This window comes from Gorilla gorilla, chromosome 7 (genome assembly GCF_029281585.2).
Source record: "Gorilla gorilla gorilla isolate KB3781 chromosome 7, NHGRI_mGorGor1-v2.1_pri, whole genome shotgun sequence".
Classification (NCBI taxonomy): Eukaryota; Metazoa; Chordata; class Mammalia; order Primates; family Hominidae; genus Gorilla; species Gorilla gorilla.
Genome location: NC_073231.2, coordinates 111177011 through 111200986, shown reverse-complemented (window position 1 = coordinate 111200986; position 23976 = coordinate 111177011). Strand labels below are relative to the sequence as shown.

General features: G+C 35.5%; 1 protein-coding gene across 5 annotated transcripts in view; it reads right to left on the bottom strand.

Annotated features, from left to right (window-relative positions):
• ZFPM2 (zinc finger protein, FOG family member 2) overlaps positions 1-23976 on the bottom strand; it is a 486324-nt gene that overhangs the window by 433653 nt on the left and 28695 nt on the right. Inside the window, exon 1 of one of the 5 annotated variants that reach the window (XM_055348831.2) lies at positions 13881-17291. The exons of the other annotated variants lie outside the window; for them this stretch is intronic. The gene's annotated coding sequence lies outside the window, so the exon portion shown is untranslated. Of the gene's footprint in view, positions 1-13880; positions 17292-23976 lie in introns of those variants that run through there. 5 annotated transcript variants of the gene reach the window in all.

Sequence of the window (23976 nt, the reverse complement as noted above, 5' to 3'; positions counted from 1 at the left end):
TTCCTTACAGTTGCTTAAAACTATTGGTAAGTATCTCTGGAACTATGAGCAATTTATCTAGCAAGTTGTGTATCTTTCATAAATAATTACATATCTAGATCACATCATACCATATTCTTTATTAAAAAGTTTCACCCAAGACTAGTTTACTATGTGGGGATTTCTTGAGAGTTGGGGCCATGTCATGCTCATGTTTAATTTCCTCTAGGCTCTGCCTATACAAAACCTACATATTACTGAATTGAGAGATAGTATATGCGACATATAAACATAAAGACCCAAAAGGGGAAGAGAATTGACATCCCATACTTAAAAGGGTTCCATTTATATATTAAAGTTTGCCAACCCCAGCACTTGAACAACCTTTTATTTTTTGTAAACAATATCTAGTTCGTTCCTTCTTTTATCATGACTTGCTGCCCTCCCAGCCCAAGTGTTGGCTATTCCAGTGATTAGATCAAAGATGACCTTTTATGCGTGAAGACAGAGGTAAAGAAAATGCTTATTAAAAGTCTCTGCCTATTGTATGTCATCAGTTAAGAGCTTTCCTTTCCTATCTGACAGAGGGACAACGTTTTCCTTTATCATTTCCTTGAGTTTAATGTACTAAAAAAACATAGTTTCCATTTTTCTTTATTGTTTTTATCTCATTTATTTAGTTTTGTTGTAGTTGTTGTTGTTATAGCTTTTCTCTGGCTTGAATATGCAGTTAGGCATTAATTTCTCTGCAATTTATTTAATTGAATAATCTATCTTCCATTTTGTTAGCACTCTATATTTTTAAGGCACTGTGTTTATTCATGTGAGATTTCTTTTACTCTGCCTACATAATCTGTAATGATGACTGTAAGGCCCAGAGAAGCTCTCTCCTGTGAAATTAAGACTACTCTCCATCAGATTCCTTTAAGAAATGGCATGAGATTTCAGGAGAAAAAAACGATCTTACTCCTTAAATGGAAGTTTAATAGAGAGAAAGAAAAATAAAATTGAAGAAAGGAAATAATAAGTGAACTTGGAATGCCAGGTTTTAAGAGCTCAAAATGATTTCTTGATGTACCTGCTGAGAAAGAAGAATCTTGTGAAAATGTGAATGAAGGTTCAGTGAATGGTTGGCTTAACTGAGGAAGTAAAAATTAAAATATGGGTTGTTTTGACTCTTTCTAGATCCTCTGCTTTCATCTAATGCTGATAAGAAAAACGCCAATCACGATGGAATAGTGAGAATAGAAGACCAAGGCAATTTGCCAACAAGAGGTCTCCTGGCCAACAAGAATAGTAATGGACTTCTTGTTTTACAAATCCTTAAAGATAAGAAATCTTATATCTAAAACCATGCTGGTCAGAGCACTTGGTGCCCTTATGCATATGAACTGGGAGATAATCTATGGATTTTGAATATTATTGCCACCTAAAACATTTTTCTCTTACTTCCCTTTATATTTTCTGAAGTCTTTTTTTCATTTATTAAATTCCACTCTATTCCTATCATTATCGTGAAACTTTCCTTGCTTCCCATTAAAATTCCTAATATGGTGCATGTCCTGATGGATAAAACTTAGAAGAGCTTTCCTTTCCTACTTATTTTCTTTCCTTTCTACATGACTACATTAAATATTAAATAACTCAAAAATATTCTGGTAATTTGAAAAATTCACTGCCCTTTAAGAAACTGTTTGAGGAGTTTTCTCTTATTACTAAGTATACACTAATATAGAGATGTTTAAATCAACCCTAGGACACTATGATATTTTAGTGCAGTTACTCCAATCTCTGAATACTTTTCCATCTACCAGACTTTTATTTACCTAGAAAGCTCAGTAAACATTATTACTTTTATTATTGATATTATTATTATTACTTGTTAGAAACATTTTTATTTTCTACAATTTATTTTGTATATTTCAAACCTTCAAAAGTTACAATACTAAATAATAAACATGCACATACCTTTTGCTTAGAATTACAAATTGCTAACATTTTGCCACATTTCTGTATGCTTCTTTCTCAATAATAAAAATAATAGGCCGGGCGCGGTGGCTCACGCCTGTAATCCCAGCACTTTGGGAGGCCGAGGCAGGTGGATCACGAAGTCAGCAGATCAAGACCATCCTGGCTAACACGGTGAAACCCTGTCTCTACTAAAAATACAAAAAATTAGCCAGGCGTGTTGGCAGGTGCCTGTAGTCCCAGCTACTTGGGAGGCTGAGGCAGGAGAATGGCGTGAACCCAGCAGGCAGAGCTTGCAGTGAGCCGAGATCACACCACTGCACTCCAGCCTGGGTGACAGAGCAAGACTCCGTCTCAAAAAAAATAAAATAATAATAATAATAATAATAATAATAATAATAATTTCACTATTGTTATCATTTTGTGAACCATTTGAAATGTAAGTTGCACGCACTATAACCTTTTATCCTAAGTAGTCCAGTATATATCATCTGAGAAAAACGACATTCTATTATGTAGCCAGAGTATATTTCACTAATTCAGAACAATTAATTTTGATGAACACAATTATGTAATACACAGTACAGATTAAATTTTGCCAATCATCCTAATAATGTCCTTTATAACATTTTTTATGCAATTAACAATCTAATCTAGTCTCATATTTTAGTCTTATATAAGGTGGTATCACCTTTCTCTGATAGCATATGCAAATAATTTGTATTTTAATTTCATACCTCCAGTCATGATCTAAAATTTAATAATTCCTGTTCATTTACAAATTTCCTGAATTTGAGTTTGTATAACCACTTGAGAGTGTATATCTTGATCTGTTTACTTTCATTACCTTCTGATTGCTCTAAAGAATCTATGCCCTTAGATAACATCTGTAACCAGTTCTTACATAACTTTTGATCTGGTTTCCTTCCACTAAGTTTACAAACTCTTCCTAAAATCCCTTCTGTTCTTGGATGCTGACAATGTAATTATCTCCACCCTCCATTATTTCCAGACCACATTACAACTCAGGAAAGCCAAGTGTACAGATCTACCTCCTTTAACCTTCTAGATGCCCATCATCAGCAAGTATAAATTCTTTAAATATTCAGCTTTTGGACTAACATGACAAAAGAGAGTATTACTCAATTTCCTATCTTTTTCTCCTCGTTATACAATTTTGTTTGACCAGCTCAGTATATGTTCTAGCAATACCACTGTGTGTGGATATGGGGTCACACACACACAGAGAAACAAGAATATTAAAACAAAAGTATTAAATAGAGGCTTAACATTTCTAGGATTTAACAAAGTTCTACCTAACATCTTGAATTCAGGCTTCATGTCCTGCAAAACACAGACCCATACAGAGGTGCCAGGCCTAATTAGCATCACAGAGTCAGTAGCACCCAATATTTTAAAGATCCGTCTAGTAACGAATTACAGCATCTTCAAAATCCATCACAGAGGTTCATGAGGACAACTGCTGCTGTGTGTACACACAGCACAACACATGGAATGAAGAGCTTTGGCTTTGGAGTTAGATAAGTTGTGTTCAAATCCCAGATCTGTACATTGCCAGCTAGATTCCTTTGAGCAAATTACTTCATCTTTCTCTGCCTTGTTTTCCTCAGGCATAAAATACAGCACATGCACTGTAAGTTAAAACAATTCATATAAAAACTTTGCAACACTCCTTAACACAAAGAAAGTCTTCAATAAGTGTCTTTATCAAAAGAGGAGCTGTGGTGCACTTGCTCTTGACTTAATCACATTAATTTAACCAGTCTGTGGCTGCTGAAGTCCCTCCTGCTGTAATAGCCCCTTTTATTCTCAGGTTTCCATAGAGCCATGTTGTACACACTATAATGCATATCACTAAGATGGGGCATCTGCCCCATAGGACAAAATATCTAAAAAGTCATTTATAAAGTTTATGTAGCCCAACCTCCATTCATTGTTTTTCTCTTTACAACGTCTCTAAAGGATGATTAACTAAACACTTCTAAGCTGAAATTTCATTACGCCACAATTTGGGAAAGGTAAGAATTACTAGAAAATTAGTTCTTTTTCTGAACTGGTAGTTACCTCCCTTAAAAAATGTCTATCCATTAGAAAGAACTAATACTTATTGAGTACTTAGCTATCGTGCAATTTACGTATGCTATCTTTTGTTGTCTTCTGCACAACCATATGAAACAGGTTCTATTTCTTACCCCCTCACCCAATGATGCTATGCCAGTTTTGCACTGGATTTACTTTGCACTGTCATTTCAATGAGTTGTTTCTCAGTGGTTTCCTAGTGCTTCATATGAAAGGTGGACTGAGACCCTGGACCAGTAACTAGATTTCCTCTCACTTATTACCATACATTTTAACATATTACTATAAATTATTCCTCCAAAGTCTTAAACATAATTGACAAACACTGATAAAATTCCCAAAAGAAATACATAATATTCACTGTTATAATCACAAACACATAGATACATACTACTATATTCATATTTATTATTTGTATGTGTATTCATGCTCTTCAGTGAAATTTTCTAACATTATAAGCTCTTGAAATCACTCTCACTGCCCCCATAAGCACACAATGAAGTAGTTTACATAAACTACATAGTATAGGTCCTTTCCAGAAAGAAAAAAAGAAAAAACTCTTGGCCTACTGGATAGAAAAGTTACAAATTATCCACCCAAAGCACAGATCATAAACCTGACCCCCTTTTTAGATTTTTATTAGGACTGAAATAATTGATACTGACAGAACAAAGAGAAGATTGTTACAACCATAAAAATCATTTTGCTGCTACTAATATAACTGAATCCTACGTCTAATGGATTATGTGGCCAGGCCAGCCTCATAACATCATCTAGTAACTAACTCTGTCCATATGCTGGCGTTCAATGGCCAAAGGCCCCATTTAATTAAGAAGATGGATTTATATGCACTAATAATTCAGGTTAAAGCTTTGAGACCATAGTATTACCCAAGTTAAAAAAATTTTTTAGCCTCACCATTTTTTCCTACTGAGTACACCTCCTATTTCTGCATGATGCCCCATCAAAAATAAACTTACGATATCAGATATGTTTAAAAGTATACAAACATAATAATATTTAGCACATATTTATATAATTCACGTCAGGATAATTGTCTTCAATTTTAAACAGACCCTCTTAACAAAGAGGGATTATTAATCTTGTGAAAACCTGATATTGAGATAAATCCATTTATCAGACATAGACATGGAAAAACATAACCAGTTAAAGGTAGGAGCAAAGTTATCTAGAAATAACCTAATGGGCTCCTTCATGTGTGGTTTTATATATTTTATTATTTGCTCTAGTCATAAATCATGACATGTATACCGCTGGCTAAAATATCTTCTGGGAATAAAGCTCCTTCATTACAAAGTTAATGTTGAGAAGTACTTTGTAAATCAAATGAAAGAGAACCACTGGGACTCATAGCCATGCACTTCAAAAAGGTCCTAGGTCAAAGTTGCACATCACCTCAAGCTAAGCAAAGATGACAGAAATGACAAGCTCTAGATAATGCTGAGACATATTTTTCTGGAGCAGCTATTATGCACCAGGCACTCTGATGGGCTGTGCCAACACAACAACCCCTACTCCTCTTTCCCCTATCTTGAAATTTATGGATACTGGGAGCAAAAACCAGGAAAAGGGAAACAGTACATTCCATAATCTAAATAGGGCAAAACACAGTCATTTTCATAAGGGAGGTCAAGAGGAAAGGATCTGGGGAGGAAGAAACTTGCCATATTCTTGAGTATTCAGTTACATAATGAAATAAATCAGGAATAAAATTAAGGAAAAAAAATTTTAAAAACCTTTGTTTCTCTCATTTGCTTGGTATAAAGCAAATATACTTAGATTTAAGCATCAATGTTTTAATGTAACTTTTGAATGCCTATGACAGCTAATTCAGTCTGATTGGCCTCAAAGTGGAAAGAGTACAAAGAGCAAATAAACCAGCAAGGAAGACACATAGGGCCTGAGATTGTCTTAGATAAGATAAATAGTAAGTACTAGTAACCAGTTATTACTTATCTCCTTAAAAGAATTCTCCTTGTGATACATCTGTCCAACTTATCTTCCATGTAAAGATTCAGTATCTCTTTGCAGTATCTCTTTAATAAAGAATTAACTTCATTTGTTAAAAAAAGTAAAAAGATGTTAAAAGATGCCTCCTCAGTGATTTCTCCTCTATATCAAGCAATCTTTACTCTTGGATTTCTCCCTACCTAGCAAGAAAACAACCCTAGTACAGATGAAAAGTCCAAGAGAGGTAATTCACTATCATAGACAATGCCTATCGATTGAATTACGTAAAATACCATAACTTCCACACACAATGAAGAAGCAACTGACCTCAATTCAGTGTGTTCACAAGTCAATATGTCATTCTGCATTCGGAATTAGCATGAACACTCATTTTGAGATATGATAGTATCATTTTGATATCAAAAATAGTGCTTGGATTTTAACCCTTAATCCATCAGCAGTGAATTATTTAAACAATACATTTATAAAGATGTGGGAAGTTTTACAATTTTATACTCTAAGTTTTAACAGAGGCTGAAATTTTCTCTGGGGCATTGGAAATCATCAATCATTTTTGAAAACTGAGGATTCTGAATTGCACGGAAAACTAAATGAAGGGAGGAATTAAATAAAGTTGTTCCCTAGAAAAGTGCCTACATTTGCAAATTTCCGAACAAACTGAGGAATCTGTTTTGCATATCGAAGCCCAAGTCCAGGCCACTAAGTAAGGTGGTCCTGGCTGAGCACATCAGTCTGTCTTGATGGGAGGCCATTCTGACTGGACTAAAAGGGAAATCATTTTTCTCCCCTGCTAAGCAATATGGTTTCCTTTGGGGCTTTCCACATTATATTTTGCTAAATGAACAAGCAAACAAAAACCATTGATGCTAACTAACTGCTGCTTGTTGATTTTATTGGATGAATATCTAAAAATGTATCAGAGAATTCTTTTTAACCGCAAATTTCATTACTTACGTTGGTCACTTTTACAAACTACTCCAGAGATTATGCATCATATTTAATCACCTATTTTAAATATTGAAATTGAATATCTGATAATGGAATTTACTTCATTCCTTAAGTTTGCTACCCCAAGACAGGCTTACCATCCACTGGAAGAAGTTTTATCTGGTTCCAGCAAACATGTTCTCAGCAATTAAGTCCTCAAATCTAAAACCTCGTCTTTTATATCACCATTCCAAAATTCAAATGAGATTTCTAATATAAGCTGAGGAAAGATCAGACTTGCAAATTGAAAGGCCAATGATCTCTTCCACTCACCTATCACTGGATCTAAAATTACCATATATTAGCTTCTTCCTGTGAGTTATGTGATCACCAAAAACACACTGAAAGCATGCTAAATACCCTAGTTGCTAATGAGACCGGACAGGCCAGAGCCCTCTTTACACCAGCACTTATGAACCAAGCTGGTCTTATCAGAGTGAGTAATAAGGAAGTTTGGGGCTGAGAGCAAGTTGAGATAATAGGGCCCAGGACAGAAAAGTTTAATGGGGAAGTGACAAGGAAGGAAGAGTGAACCAAAGAATAGAAAGCGAAGGACTAAACGGGAGGTGCAGTAGGAGCAGTAATTATCAGTACCCTAGAAGGCCAAAGACCAAGACCATAGACCTTCAGAGTTAAAAGCCAGCTTCTAAGGATGCACTACACAAGAAATGGATTGTCCGTTCGAGCTGGTTGCTGTCTAAGTGAACATAAAAGATTTTCTTTTTAAAAATTTGTTGATCTGAGGACTTTACAGGAACTCTCACACTTGATTTGGCCAACAGACATCTTTGTCAATCCTGTAAAACTAAGGATCCTTTTTTTTTTTTTTTTTGGTATTCTTGCAGCATGGATACTATACGTAGACTTATCAAGACAGACACAATCTCTACATTTGATTATAAAAAAGTTTGGAGGTTAAAATGTCAAGCAGTTTAGTTACAATGAAATAGGGTTTTCTAATCTCTTTAATGGACTCTGACACATTTGTTGAATATAAGATCTTTACTAATTTGTAGTTGAGATGAATATATATAAAATTTCCCTGAACCTCTTTTTCCTGAACTTTTCTTCCTGATTTTAATTTAAATAAAAAGTACCATAATTAATTTCCGAATGTAAATGTCTCACTCCTACTTGCCATGAATCATTTTTTTAATTGCCCTATTTCTTGACCTAGTAATTATTGCTTGTCTGAATTACATTGGCTCTCCCCTCCCCCAATCAACCAATTCCTACTTCCAGACAGTATGTTATAGCATTATAAAAATTTACATTATAAAAATTAAGGTTGTCTTAGTAAAATGTAGCTCATATATATCAGAAAAGACATGCATTTTAAGTCTCCCCAACTTCTGAATAAACAATATGCCTATAAAAATATCCACTTAGTGTCAGAATTCTGTATTGAAGGTAAGACCACTATATAGGAATTGAGGCTGATTATGCCTAGCTGTAGTCTACAACACATCTTCCTCTTCTTTCTCTACAAATTTTCTTTTCTAGAAAAAAAAACCTATATCTCAGTTTTCAAGAATATGCAGTACATAAGACAGACTATAAACCACATACTGAGAAATATCTATTTATAAATTATTTAAGTTAATTTTAGAAAATTCAAGGAGGGAAAAATTCACTTTAAACAATAGATCTTTCTTCCTATATGCTCAGATCTCATGGCTTACACAGCTCCTTAGTATCTTCTATGTCCTGTTTTCACTAAAGCTATCTGCCTGCTCCATTCCTAAGTTTCCCCAAACTTAGCATTCCTAAGTTTCCCCAAACTTAGGAATACATATCATTTATTATTGCACCTTCCACAGTGTGTCAGCACATGGCCTCATGGTAAGAGACAGCATGCCATAATAGCAATACTGTGGTTGTGGGAGTTGGACAGAGCTGAGTTGGAATCTAAGACGCATTCTTTATTCCTCTGAGTCTAATATGAAGTGTCAGTGTGAGGACAATATGAGATAATCTAAATTAAAGCATGTAGTAGAATATTTGGTACATGGTGGGCACATAATACATGTTAGTTTTCTTCACTCCTTCCCTCATTAAAATTAAAATCTAAAGCTTACAAAGGACATGTTACACAAATATTTCAGAACAAAATAATTTGGCAATGCTTTCACCTTAGAGTCACATAGCAAATGATCTTGTAAAATGTACATTTCATGGTGTGGCTACCCACAGTGGAAAGATAAAAATGTTTTCTATTAAATATATATTTAGCAAGCCACAGAGAAAATATATGTGACACCACTACTATCCATAGATGAAATGGAGACAATGATCATTTAAAATTTTATCAAGATCCTAAAACCTTGAAAGAGGTACTAAGAATTATCTTATGAAACATGCAATATTCATGTAGTCCGATTTTTGCAAAGTCCTTGACCCATGTAAAGGTGAGTGGGGATACACATTCATTCTTGATCACTTTCATGAATCCCTTTAAAAAGTAACCAAGTTAACCAAGTGAAAAGGAAAATATTGGCCAAGGGTTCTTTCTCCCACTCCAGCTGTCTTAGAACCCTCTAAACACAGCCGGCTACCTTAGGAAATATTGTTAAATAATAAAATCAACAGCTATGCTAGAAGAAAACAACACTTTTATTTGTGACCTCTGATCTATGTGTGACTCTTCTGATTTCCAACCAAGGGAATTCTGCACTAAAATTCTAGCAATCAATCAGTAACATGCAACAAATTTAAACTGAATGACACAACACTGCCAATATTACAAATGGGTTCACAAAGCTGCTACTTCCAATATTGTGTACACTCAGACTTTCCGCGCATTTATTCACTCAGGGGAAGACCATTTTGAGAAAAGGAACTGTGTTTTATTAACATAAGTATGCCTTCTTCACCTTCCAAGACTCTAGCATTATGATATAAATCGGCACTTGAGTAATGTCAATAAAATTAAAATAAATAAATATAATCAACAGAACGCAGCAATAAACAAAGCAATCTAAAATCTGAGTCTTCTAAATGAAGAGCCTGCTATCATCACAGCATCTCAGTATCACTAATAGTAATAACCCTCTAGGGCATTATAACTTTTCAGTAGGCGTCAGACATAACACAAATCCAATACAATCAGTATTAGCTGTAAAATACGAACTTAGTAGCACCAATATAAAGATCAGTTACCCCGATCCAGTATAGTTACTGTCACCTCACAATATTACACAACTTAAGAGGATAATGAAAAAAAATTTGGCAGGGCAAATTCTGCCTCTACCTAAATAAAGTGCTTTAGAATCTCCTATGCAATATGATTTTACTTCTAGATGACTTGAAAGTTATAATTGAGTCTCAGATCTAAGCTAGACTAAATTGATAGAGACAAATATTATCCTTATACATTCAATAATATACCGTAGGATTTAAAAAAATAGTATACACACATACACACACACATTCACATGCAATCATGCCTGGCTTAACAACAGAGATGCGTTCTAAGAAATACACTGTTAGGTGATTTCATTGTTATGTAACATCATAGAGTAAACCTGCCCAGGCTGCATGTTACAGCCTGTTGTTCTTAGGCTAAAAACCTGTACGGCATGTTATTATATAAATAGTGTAGGTAAATATAGCACAATGGTAAGTATTTGCATATCTAAACATACCTAAACATAAAAAAGGTACAGTAAAAATATGGTAATATTATCTTATGGGACCACCATCATATATGTGGCCCATTGTTGACTGAAACATCATGATGTAGTACATGACTGAATATAGAATCTATTATATGCAAGCTTCAATTTCCATAAAGCATTATTCTGAAAATTTATTTTTTAAAAAGAATTTACATAAATACAGATGATGTAATCTACATTTTTAAATAACACTAGATAGTATTATTTAGGTGATGTTACTAGAGAGATAACTAGCACATATATGTAACAAATGGCAAAAAGTTAAAGATCTCCATGTCTAAAACACCAAAAGCAATGGCAACAAAAGCCAAAATTGACAAATGGGATCTAATTAAACTAAAGAGCTTCTGCACAGCAAAAGAAACTACCATCAGAGTGAACAGGCAACCTACAAAATGGGAGAAAATTTTCGCAACCTACTCATCTGACACAGGGCTAATATCCAGAATCTACAATGAACTCAAACAAATTTACAAGAAAAAAACAAACAACCCCATCAAAAAGTGGGCGAAGGACATGAACAGACACTTCTCAAAAGAAGACATTTATGCAGCCAAAAAACACGTGAAAAAATGCTCACTATCACTGGCCATCAGAGAAATGCAAATCAAAACCACAATGAGATACCATCTCACACCAGTTAGAATGGCAATCATTGAAAAGTCAGGAAACAACAGGTGCTGGAGAGGATGTGGAGAAATAGGAACACTTTTACACTGTTGGGGGGACTGTAAACTAGTTCAACCATTGTGGAAGTCAGTGTGGCAATTCCTCAGGGATCTAGAACTAGAAATACTATTTGACCCAGCCATCCCATTATTGGGTATATACCCAAAGGACTATAAATCATGCTGCTATAAAGACACATGCACACGAATGTTTATTGTGGCATTATTCACAATAGCAAAGACTTGGAACCAACCCAAATGTCCAACAATGATAGACTGGATTAAGAAAATGTGGCACATATACACCATGGAATACTATGCAGCCATAAAAAATGATGAGTTCATGTCCTTTGTAGGGACATGGATGAAATTGGAAATCATCATTCTCAGTAAACTATCCCAAGAACAAAAAACCAAACACCGCATATTCTCACTCATAGGTGGGAATTGAACAATGAGAACACATGGACACAGGAAGGGGAACATCACACTCTGGGGACTGTTGTGGGGTCGGGGGAGGGGGGAGGGATAGCACTGGGAGATATACCTAATGCTAGATGATGGGTTAGTGGGTGCAGCGCACCAGCATGGCACATGTATACATACGTAACTAACTTGCACATTGTTTGCATGTACCCTAAAACTCAAAGTATAATAATATTAAATAAATAAATAAATAAAAATATGTTCCCCATTCTTTTAAACAAGCTATGTTATATCTGCCAAAAAATGTGATAAGTATGCAATTCCATTTTTCATCTGTTTCCTCAATCATGTATTTATTTTAATTTTTTACTGTGAGTAAAAATAAAAATGAGTTTTTAAACAAACAAAAAAAACAGTTAAAGATCTCAAGAAATGTTTGAATACTTTTTAAAGTCCAGGATTACAACTAATAATGAACTCCATATTCCTTATTTTTTAGCATCTATCTAAATATGTGGAAGTGATAGTAATTTGGTACAGAGACAACTTCTGTCCTTCAGGAAAACAGCCTGATGAAATTGTTCAAAGAATCTGAAATTTCACTCATTTTGCAAATACTTCCCTGTATGATGAAAGAACAGAGCCATGTACCAAAATGAAACCAACCTAAGTGCCAAAATAGGGCCAGAATAAGGTTGCTCTTCAGTTGCTTTCCTTCTCTGCTAGGTCAAAGTGACATAAAACTGAGTACAGCATACATTTACTCTTACAGAAGACTGTGGGCTTTCCCTTGCTCATCATAGCGATCTAGCTCTTTTGGTTTATATTTTAATCAGTTCAGCTGAATCAGTTCATTCAGAAAAACAGATGAAACTTATAAAATGATCAATATTAGAAACAAAAAATTTGATTCAAAATGTCAGTCTGCATTTTATAATGATGGATGAGAGATCAGAAACCTTTGGATATAGTTTTTTCAATTGAAATATTGAGAGTGGGTGCCTTAGTCCATTCTCACACTGCTATATAGAAATACCCCAGAGTGGGGCCGGGCACGGTGGCTCACGCCTCTAATCCCAGCACTCTGGGAGGCTGAGGCGGGTGGATCATGAGGTCAGGAGATCAAGACCATCCTGGCTAACACGGTGAAACCCCATCTCTACTAAAAATACAAAAAATTAGCCGGGCATGGTGGCACGTGCCTGTAGTCCCAGCTACTCGGAGGCTGAGGCAGGAGAATCACTTGAACCTGGGAGGTGGAGGTTGCAGTGAGCCAAGATCATGTCACTGCACTCCAGCCAGGGTGACAGAGCGAGACTCTGTCTCAAAACAACAACAAAAAAAAAAAAAAAAGAAAGAAAAAGATAAAGAAAAGAAAGAAATACCCGAGAGTGGGTAATTTACAAAGAAAGGAGGTTTAATTGACTCACAGTTCTGCATGGCTGGGAAGGCCTCAGGAAACTTACAATCATTGCAGAAGGGGAAGCAGGCATGTCTTACATGGTGGCAGGCAAGAGAGAGAGAGAAGTCGAGCATGGGGAAAACTACCATCTATCAAACCATCAGGTTCACTCACTGTCACAAGAACAGCATGCGGAAAATTGCCCCCATGATCCAATGATCTCCCACCAAGTTTCTCCCCTCAACACTTGGGGATTACAATTCAAAATGGGATTTGGGTGGGGACACAAAGCCTAACCATATCAGTGAGTTTGTCTGATAATTACCTCTGGGGTTCCACAGACAAGCTCTTTTTTCTTTTCTTTTTAGATGGACTCTCACTCTTTCACCAGGCTAGAGTGCAGTGGCATGATTTCAGCTCACTGTAATCTCTGCCTCCCGGGTTCAAGTGATTCTCCTGCCTCAGCCTCCCAAGTAGCTGGGACTACAGGCACGCACCACCACACCCAGCTAATTTTTGTATTTTTAGTAGAGACGGGGTTTCACCATGTTGGCCAGGATGGTCTCGATCTCTTGACCTCATGATCCACCCACCTCAGCCTCCCAAACTGCTGGGATTACAGGAGTGAGCCACCGCCCAGCCAACAAGTAGCTCTTAATCTTCAGCATCTATATGGCTCACCTGGAGAACCCGTTACTTACTCCACAGCATCCTAGGATCCACACACAGAGATTCTGTGTCAGTGGGTCTGAGGCAAATCCCACCATTCTGCTTTGCTAACCAGCTTTGAAGTCATGTTGATAGCTTTGGTCCGTGCACTGACCACACTTTGATTAGCACTGCCATCATTGTCTCTGATTCTGGGATTGGCCACCTCTGCATTCTAGGACTGCATCACAATTCAGCTCTAGTGACAACTAAGTCACATGAAAGAATCCTAGCAAAAGTTGAGAAATATGCATTAAAAATAAACCTTGGGGCCAGGCATGGTGAGCTGAGATCATGCCACTGCACTCCAGCCTGGGCGACAGAGCAAGACTCCATTTCAGAAAAAAAAAAAATGAATCTTGGGATCCCTTTGTAACATAGTTACTGAAACCAACCCTATAAATGCTGATTTTCTAGCTCCAGTTTTACGACACACTAGGTTATCTCCAATTATCTCCAGGGGTGATATAACAGCTTCACAAAATTAATTTTACTCCATTTTAATTTAACAAGGTTCACATCTGGAAAATGAATGCAGAATTTGTTGGTTGAAGTGAAAGTAAAGAACAGCTGAATCCATTAACTCTGCTCCTATAACCTAAAGCTCTTTGCTTAATTTTGTTAAATTCATTAAGGATTTTGCTTTTAACTTGGACCTTGTGCCTCATTCTAATAGAGTGGCAAAATGCTATGGTCAAGTTGCAAACTATTTATGGAAGGGTAATTATAAATATGTAAAGGCTCTGATGAACCCAGTAACAGGCAGTGGCAGGGGTGGCACCATCATTCTATGGTTAAGGAGATGGATGACTTACACGTCCTTCCTTTTACTAACATGTTCACTTCCAAAGTCAGTTATTGAAAGTAAAAACGATAGCCCTTAAAAACTGATGGTTTAACTCTATTTATCTTTAGGTTACTGGTAATTGTTTTTTAAGGGAATATACATTTTTTTCTAAGTGGCAAAAAATTTTCTAGAAGAAACATAAACCAACTGACTTTGAAAAAAAAAGGTTGTTATAAATATATGACAAAATATTCAATGATGTCGCCCAATTCATCTCTGTAGCTAGTTATGGTTTTTAAATTTGTAGTCTGATTTTATAAATCAAGCAAGACCTGAAGTAAACGCTTACCATCTGCTTACCACATTGCTATGAGATGTAAGGTTTACATAAAAGCAAAAAGGCATAAGAACTCTTTGTGTGTACATGTGTGTCCTTAAAATGCTTACATTCTTCATAGGGAGGAAAAGCTAATATATATGTAGAAAAAATACAGAAAATGTGTCAAACTGTCTGACACTATTAGTGAAACAGAAGTATAAAAAGGAAAAATTGCTGTGGATTAGGAGAATACTGAAAAGCCTCTGGAAGGATGTGGAAATTCCACTCGACCTTTTCAATCAGAAAGATTTATATGATGGAGAAAAGACAGGGGCATCATATGAACAAAGGCAAGAGGCAGGGACTCACGTGTGTGTGCTGGGAGATGGGGTCTCCAGGGAGCAGTACTACTTCACCGGAACAGAAGCCAGGGGCTTGACAGTAGGAGAAATAGTTTGCAAAAAGCAAAGTATTGCAAATTATGGGAAGTCCTAAAACAGGGTAGACAAATTGGACTTGATAAAGTAGGTAATAAAGAGCTATAGCAGACTTTCAGCAATGGCAATGACATGCTGTTAATTGTTTTTAGAAGATCAGCCTGGTAGACTTGAGGAAGGCAAAATTACAAGCAGGATGAAGCAGCAAGAGGAGGAAAACAGGCAAATCAGTGAGTGGCGCCACTTCTCGAAGAGGCAGGCAAGAAATAGAAATGGATTGGGTAAAGAAATAAATGCTAAAAACATTATAGTCATCAACTGTGGGGGGAAGGAGTAAGCCTCAACAACTACACAGAAAACAAAACAAACTAAATATGGACCAGAAAGGCACTTCTTTGCTGTCTTTTGAAGTAGAAAGTTATTTCTGCACATGCAAACTGTATATATATCAGTTTCTAAGCATAGCTGTGAAAAGGGTCAATATTCACAGCATCTGGCTTCATAGGAAGTGCAGGCCTGAAGATGAAAAGCAACACAACTGCTTACAGTGTCTCAGATTACAGATCCTTTTGATCTTACAAAATAAAAAGCAATAAATGGGAAAGAATCCACTGACTATGTGTAATGAATCAAATAGAGCTGTGTATAACTTTTATTGATTGCCAGTCAGCCATTTATTAATATTTAATTAGGACCAACTATGTACAAGCCAATATGTTAGGTGCCATGGATGATGGGAACATAGAAGAGGTCAGCTGACAACTTCCCCAAGCACCACAAATACATAGAAACCTGTCTTGGCCTTCTAAAGCAGTCATGAACTTGAAAACCAAGTGCCAAAGGGAAATCACTGTACTCTCTCGAACAATAACAAAACTGCTTTATCCTTTACTAAAGAAAGTTTGAATTACAGGATGACAAGAAAAGGAGGAATTCTGAAAGTGGAAAGTTTAACCGCTGTGTTTGTTACAATTCCCTTTCACAAAAACTTCCATGTAAGGGGTTATAATTCTATAGCTTTTATAGTTCAAAAAGATGTAATCAAACCAGGTGCTGATTACAGGAGAGAAAAGAGGGAAGGAGAGAGACGAGGCGTGCTTAATCTTTTCCCGGTGTTATACCTTCCGTACAAGAAGCATACATTTTCACCAGTTCATTACAAAATCTGATGACATCTACATGTTCAAACACATATTCCATTTAAATGAATGCATTGTGATTATTATAATTAAGTTCATACCTGAAATTTATAAAATATGCTGCAACACAAACTAGTTTTTTTTATTTAGGAATCACCTAAACTATGTTGGTCAAAATGCCTTTGGACATATTCCCTACATATACAAATATAAATGGCAAAAGCAAATACATGAATGGGCTTCTGAGCAATCTCTTGTCATTTCCTCTTTTCCATCCAACAGAGGGAAATTAAATAAGAAAACCAAAGCAAGTAAAAATAGATAATATTAACAACATCTTAAAATTTTAAGTACTCTCTGATCATAAAATTAAAAAGCATGCTTGTTTGCTAAAAGGCACAGTAAATGGAATTATTACTGTAAAATGTTAAGGTACACAGCTCTATAATGGCCCAACTTCTTTCAAGTTTTCAAGTAGGAAATTTTCTAGAATTTAAAACAACAAAACTATTACCCAACATGAACACATTAATTAGCCAGCAAAAAAAGATACCATAAGAAAGGATTAAAGAATTTGTGTCTGAAGAATTTTCAGTGCAAAACTCCTTAGCATAGTATGACAGGAGAATAAGAATGAAAAATGACAGTTCTTACCAGTTAGAAAAAAAATAGCTTGTCAATAGTGACTTCTAAAACTAAAACTTCAAACATCCTTAGCGATATATTTTATTTTGCCAAATAAAAGCATAGTAGGAATGCAACAAACTGTTAGTACAGAGAAAGAATTTTTAAATGATTTTACAACACTTTGAATTGTTCATATTTTCAGTGAATAAATTCTCATGTTAAAATACAGTGTCAATTTTTATATTATGAAAATTGCAATAAAATAGCATGTTACATCTGAAAATACAGAAACTTTAGAACATTTGATTTTTTGTTGCTGCTGTTTCTTTGTGTTTTTTTTTTTTTTTCTTTTGAGACAGAGTCTTGCTCTGTCACCCAGGCTGGAGTGCAGTGGCGCCATCTCGGCTCACTTCAAGCTCCGCCACCCAGGTTCATGCCATTCTCCTGCCTCAGCCTCCCGAGTAGGTGGGACCACAGGTGCGTGCCACCATGCCCGGCTAATTTTTTGTATTTTTAGTAGAGACAGGGTTTCACCATGTTAGCCAAGATGGTCTCGATCTCCTGACCTCGTGATAAAATATCATCCTACTACATACAATGTTCAAAACTCAAAATTGCGTTGCTTCTCATTTTACTGTGTGTGGTTTTGTACTAAAATTAAATGCATCAGACAGAACACAATTAAGGAATGGAAGAGTAGTTATCTGTTTTATCCTCTTTGAACATACAGATGTTCAATGATCATACCTCACCAATACATGCCTACTGCCACTCATGTTTCACTTTCCAAATACTCAGGGTTTAAAACAGAGCAGACTGCACTTTTGATAACATCTGCTACAACAAATAACAAAAAAAGAGTATGAAGTCTGATGAATGTTTAAACAGAACATTTTTTATGGATCAGCTAAATCTTTTCTGCTTTTTAATTAAAAGTAAAGAAAATGGAACTTAATTATCCTGTAAAGATTAGCTTGTGGGCATCTTCCTGTAAATTACTTCTAATTGAAAGCAAATTGTCAAGTGACATTCAAAGTACTGTCCTTTAAAACACAGCTGTTCTACTGCTGATTTCAGTGCATTGCAGTGTTTTCTTGTTACAATACGGCATATTTGAATATTTTAACAATTTCACTGGTTTGTATAGATTTCCGTTTAACATATCTTAATCACATTTCTTCGTGTAAAAAAGTTAGCATCCTTAAGTGGTTTGCAGCCTCCTTAAGTAGCCTATCATGAGTGCTCTCCACTGAGGTTTACTTTTTTTTTATTTGCTTGCTTAGAGTACCACATCTGGACAACAATGATCCAGGGAGTGGGTGGTCATACTCATTAGAATACAGCCACAATCCAACTCTTTATGATACCTGTATAATTAAGCCACAGTTTATTGATGTTTTAAAACATACTACAAGTTCAAGTGAAATTCTTACTAGAAACTAAAAACAAACAACTTTTCATAATTTAGCACTTAGAATAAAACTCCGGTCCTTTTAAAAAATTTTAAGCAAACACTAAAGGGCAATGTGAAGACTGCTAACATAGGAGTTCTAATGATAAACTTTAATATGAAGATGGATAAGAAGCAAATAAGGAGTATAAATGCATTAACCCACTAAAATATATTTCTGCTTCTATCCAGTTATATATTTAACTATCCACTAACTATTGCTAATTAGCTACTATTGCCTAGCACTGTACTCAGTTCTGGAGATGTAGCCAAAAAATAAAAGAGTCACAGTTCTAATGGAATTTACATTCCAGAAAAGGAGAAAAGAAAATTAAACCTACATAGTTTTTTGGTGTCAGGGACTACCTGGATTCCTGGGCATAGGTTGTTTAAAACATCTAACAACAACAACAACAAAAATCCTTGCCTGTGTAGTGTTCTTATTTCAGTTGATGGTAAGTGCTTTGAAACAAAAATCAGAATATGGTGATAACCAGTCACACAAAAGGAGGCACTATCCTATATGGGGTGACCAGGAAAGGACTCTCTACTAGGGGGACATCTGAACAGAACACAGAGTGAATTCAGTGCCAGGGAGACCCAAGCACAGTGCAGTATGAGAGTATGGGACGGGGGAATCCCTTCAGAAGCATTAGGGAAGTCTCTAGGAAGGAGACCTCTGGTACCCAAGAAAGTAGTGTGAAAAAGGTGAAAGTTAGGAAGGTAAAAGATTATTAATCATAATGTTGGAAGGTTTATGTTTTTGCTTAGACAGTGTAGGATGACTCAAACCACAAACCCAACTAATAACACTTTAATTTCTCTAGGTAGTATGTTTTCAAGCTGTGTATTTAGCTCAAAGCCTATACAACACATTTATCTTATTTTTACATATTGATGTGCTAATGTTGTGCTCCACAGTGAAATAATCTGTATGAGTTGCTCTCACTGTAACTGACTGGTATAGATGAATAGGTAGGTAGGTACGTTAGCTGGTAATCAAGCAGGCAGGTAGGCAGGCAGGCAGGCAGGCATACAGATAAGGTTTAAATGTTAAATGTTAACATTTTTCAGTAAGCAAAAAGCCACCTTACAACAATGCAGGACAAAAATCTGAAGCACAATTTGGGCTCTGCTTCTCATGGCAATATTTATGGAGACATCTGAGAAAGGATAACCAGAAAGCAAACTTCTGAGTCTTATTTTCATCTGCTCAAGCAAATCAGCAGATCCAGATAATAAAAGGGTCGAAGACAGGTTAAAAAAAACGGTAAAATGGGAACTTCTGGATATTTTTTAGTCGTGCCAAAAGAACTGAAAAAACAATGTAAAAAAAGGAGGATGTTCTGGACTCTTTTCCAATTAAAATCATGTTCTTCATTAATACTGAATTAATGTGGGCTAATGTGTTAATATAAATGCTATTACTTTTAACAAAATTCACTGAAGAATGTTAAGAAAAACTATGTCCTAGTAATCATATAAATTATAATTGATATTGTTATTGTGTATTAAATAAGCAGTTTAGAGCATATAATGAAAGAACAGAGATATTTTAATTCGGTATTTAAAACTTGTCAAACTAAGTTTCTACTATGGTTTCAAAGTTAAAATGTCATTTTCATAAAGAAACATTTAAACCATCCAACAATGTGCAAAATCAACACAACACTATATATTTTGTAACCAAGGCTTAGTTCCAAACGTTAGATGCATGAAGTTTAGGAAATGATGCATCCATTGGCCATAATTAAGCTCAGCTTAAAAAACTCATTCTAAATTAGTGGCTTTCTCATTTCGGCATGCAACCATTTGCAGGGCATCTTAAAACCCTGAATCCTGGGTGCCCCTCTCAAGATTCTGGCTCCAAGTCTGGAATGTACTTCAGTAATGTGCATTTCTAACGAGCTCTGAGGGGATGCTGATGCTACTGCCAGACCCTAGAAAAATACCCATCTTTTTAGTTAAATAATTTCTCCATTGATTAAATATCAAAAGTTTTGCTTTTAATATAAAATAGAGCCTTTTTTCCAAAGGGAAAAATGACCTCCCATCTTTTTCACAGCAATGAATTTGAATATTTAAAAAAAAACAACAAATATTTGGTTCAGAGAATAAAGAATTATTTCTTCCCTATGAATAGCCCAGATTTCATCATTTACACTTTTAGTCAGCAATATTATCTGTAAACCAAATTTAGTCATTAAAAGGAGGATAACCAGAAAGCAAAATTCTGAGTCTTATTCTCATCTGCTCAAGCAAATCAGCAGAACCAGTTAATGTATCTCATAGCAATTCTGATTCCAATGAAAGGATTCTGAGTCAGGATCTTTTACGTAAGTACAAAGTTGAATTTGCACCTAAAAATTCTAGTTAAATTTGATGTACAGTCAGCCCTCCCTATCTGAGGTTTCCACATCCCAGAATTCAATCAATCACGGATTGGAAATATTTACATACACACACACACACACACACACACACACACACACACGAAATAATGCAACTATAAAAGAGAACACTAATTTTAAAATATAGTATAGCAACTATTTACATAGTATTTACATTGTATTAGGTACCATAAGTAATACAGAAATGATTTAAAGTATACAGAAGGATTGCATAAATTATATGCAAATACTACATCATTTTCTTTTTTTTCTTTTTTTTTTTTTTTTGAGACAGAGTCTCACTCTGTGGAGTGCAATCGTGTGATCTCGGCTCACTGCAACCTCTGTCTCCCATGTTCAAGCGATTCTCCTGCCTCAGCCTCCCCAGTAGCTGGGATTACAAGCATGTGCCACCACACCTGACTAATTTTCGTATTTTTAGTAGAGATGGGGTTTCGCCATGTTGGCCAGGCTGGTCTCGAACTCCTGATCTCAAGTGATCCACCCACCTCAGCCTCCCAAGTTGCTAGGATTACAGGCGTGAGCCACCACGCCCAGCCCATTACTATGTCATTTTCTATCTGGAATCTAGTATCTGCTAGGGGTTCTGAAACCAATTCTCCACAGATACTGAAGGAGGACTATATAGTTCAACTGTGAAATAAGATGGAATATGATAATCTTTATATCAGGGAAGGTATGACACTTTTGTGTCCTCCAAAAGTCACCAATAAATAGAAGAACCAATGAATAAGTAAAGAGTATACTAATATGCTAAAATATCCATTAAGATGACACCTTATTCATTTCCTCAGTGTCCCCCACCAAAATTACAATTGCCTACCAAGTTTTCTTCTTTGCTCTCTCCCTATCCTAAGAAAGACATCTTTGCATTCTTCCTACTAATAACCTCTCATTTTCTTCATCTTTCAGCCTAAGATTCAGTCTATGCAGTCTTCCTAACTGATTCAATCTACACTACTCTCTTTTTATTTATCTGATTATTTATTCTATGAATATTTTCACTAATCAAGTATTTCATAACCTTTAGAGTAGAATTTTCTGTCTCTTATTTAACCTTAGAGCACCCAGGACAGGTGCTCAATGTGCCATGTTCCTTTCCTTTTCAAAACCCACCTACGGCCAAGGAAATCATTTCTGCACACCTGAATCGCTTTAACAGACTCTCCGAAGGTGGCTGCCTTTAGCGTCTGGGCAAATTATTGTTTGATGATATCACTTCCTGCTCAAAATGTACCTTGATATTCTAGAATTTCTAATGAGGTAGGAACTCTAGAAGTCTAATGCCAAATTTATAATTTTTTTCTTTATCCTTTCCTCCTGCACCATCACCCCTTAAAAAGCATATATCATTTAATCCACTAATCTTACTGTTTGAAATTTACCCTTCAAGAAAACCTTAAAAACGTAAAAAAAACTATTGCACTGATTGAGTCATTTCAGTGTTAGTTACAAAAATTGGAAGCTATTCAAGTGCCTTATAATATAATGTTTAAATAAATTATAACAAATCAACCGAGAGACGACAGAGCAGAAATACAAAATGAAAGTCAAGAAGGCCATGTAGAAAGATGAAAAATATTTCCAGTTATAATCACAATGAAATCATATCTATACTATGATTACATGTATATTACATAAAAATATAGAAAAACAAGTGATGTATCATGGTAGTTAGATGTATTTTTTGTTTATATTGCTTTTGTAAGAAATTGGGGTCAGTACACATCAAATACATCTACATCTTCCATATCTTCATCTCTGGAGTTACACAACGTATGCAATGAATTTTATGATTTAGAATCATGATGCAGAGTTTCTAGAAGGTCTTAAATCATCTTAAGTTTCATTACGTTGACCTAAAAGTGAATGTAAACCCTTCACTAAGAATTTCAACAAAGGTTTTAGTAAAACAGAGTTTCTGGATACCCATCAGTTAAGCTCAATTAATCAAAATACCCTATGGTTCATTCCAGGTTATACCTTGTATTGTGTACAAGGATACCTAAGAGCAGATGGCTTTTGTTGTCACTTTCTTTGTTATAAGGTTTGTATACAATTACAGACCACATTACTCGGGCCCTCAGAACTGAATGGGAATTAGGCGGCTGAAGTCCAGGCCATTCCTTTGAAAAGGAATGTCTTCCAGCTATTTTTCTTTCTTGTTATATTGAATTTTCACATGGATCTAACTGTGGATAAATACAAGCCCGAATAGCTTCATGACTGATTTATTCTCATTTCAGAATTCTGGCCTTAAATCCAGAACCTAATCAGTTAATATTAATGCATTCACAGATTTTGCATGTCTACCAAATAATAGTAAAACCTGTAGTGGGACAATTTAAACCCAGGCTCCTGGGGCTCATTTATCATCTTTTTCTGTAACCCCACAACAGTTCTTTGGAACTGAAGAAGATAAATGGATCCCTGAGAAACAAATATTTACAAACCTTTTGGAAATGATTTTTAAGTAGAAAATGAAATATTCCATTATCTATGCTGATCATATGGGAATTCACAACAGAGAGTCGAGTACGGTGTGTGCTGTTCAACCTCATAATCATTTGCAAATAAAATCAAACAATTCCAGATTTCAAACTCATAAATGAAATTTCAATCCTAGTTGTCTTTTTCCCTAATTACAAAAGGGAATGTTGACTTTCTATTTTTAAACGAATTATCTAATATGTCAATCATCTAATAAGACTTTTATTGGTTTACTGCTATACCTGCCCCCTGTCCCTCCCTTGAAAGAAATGGACAGGAGGTAAAATGCAAAAACATCAATGGTAAATTCAAATTCCTGAGTTTCCTGTAGTCACAGCACACTTTAGCTATTAATATACTTTTCTTCTTTACATTTCTTATAAGTGAGACACATTTCTTATAGGTAAAA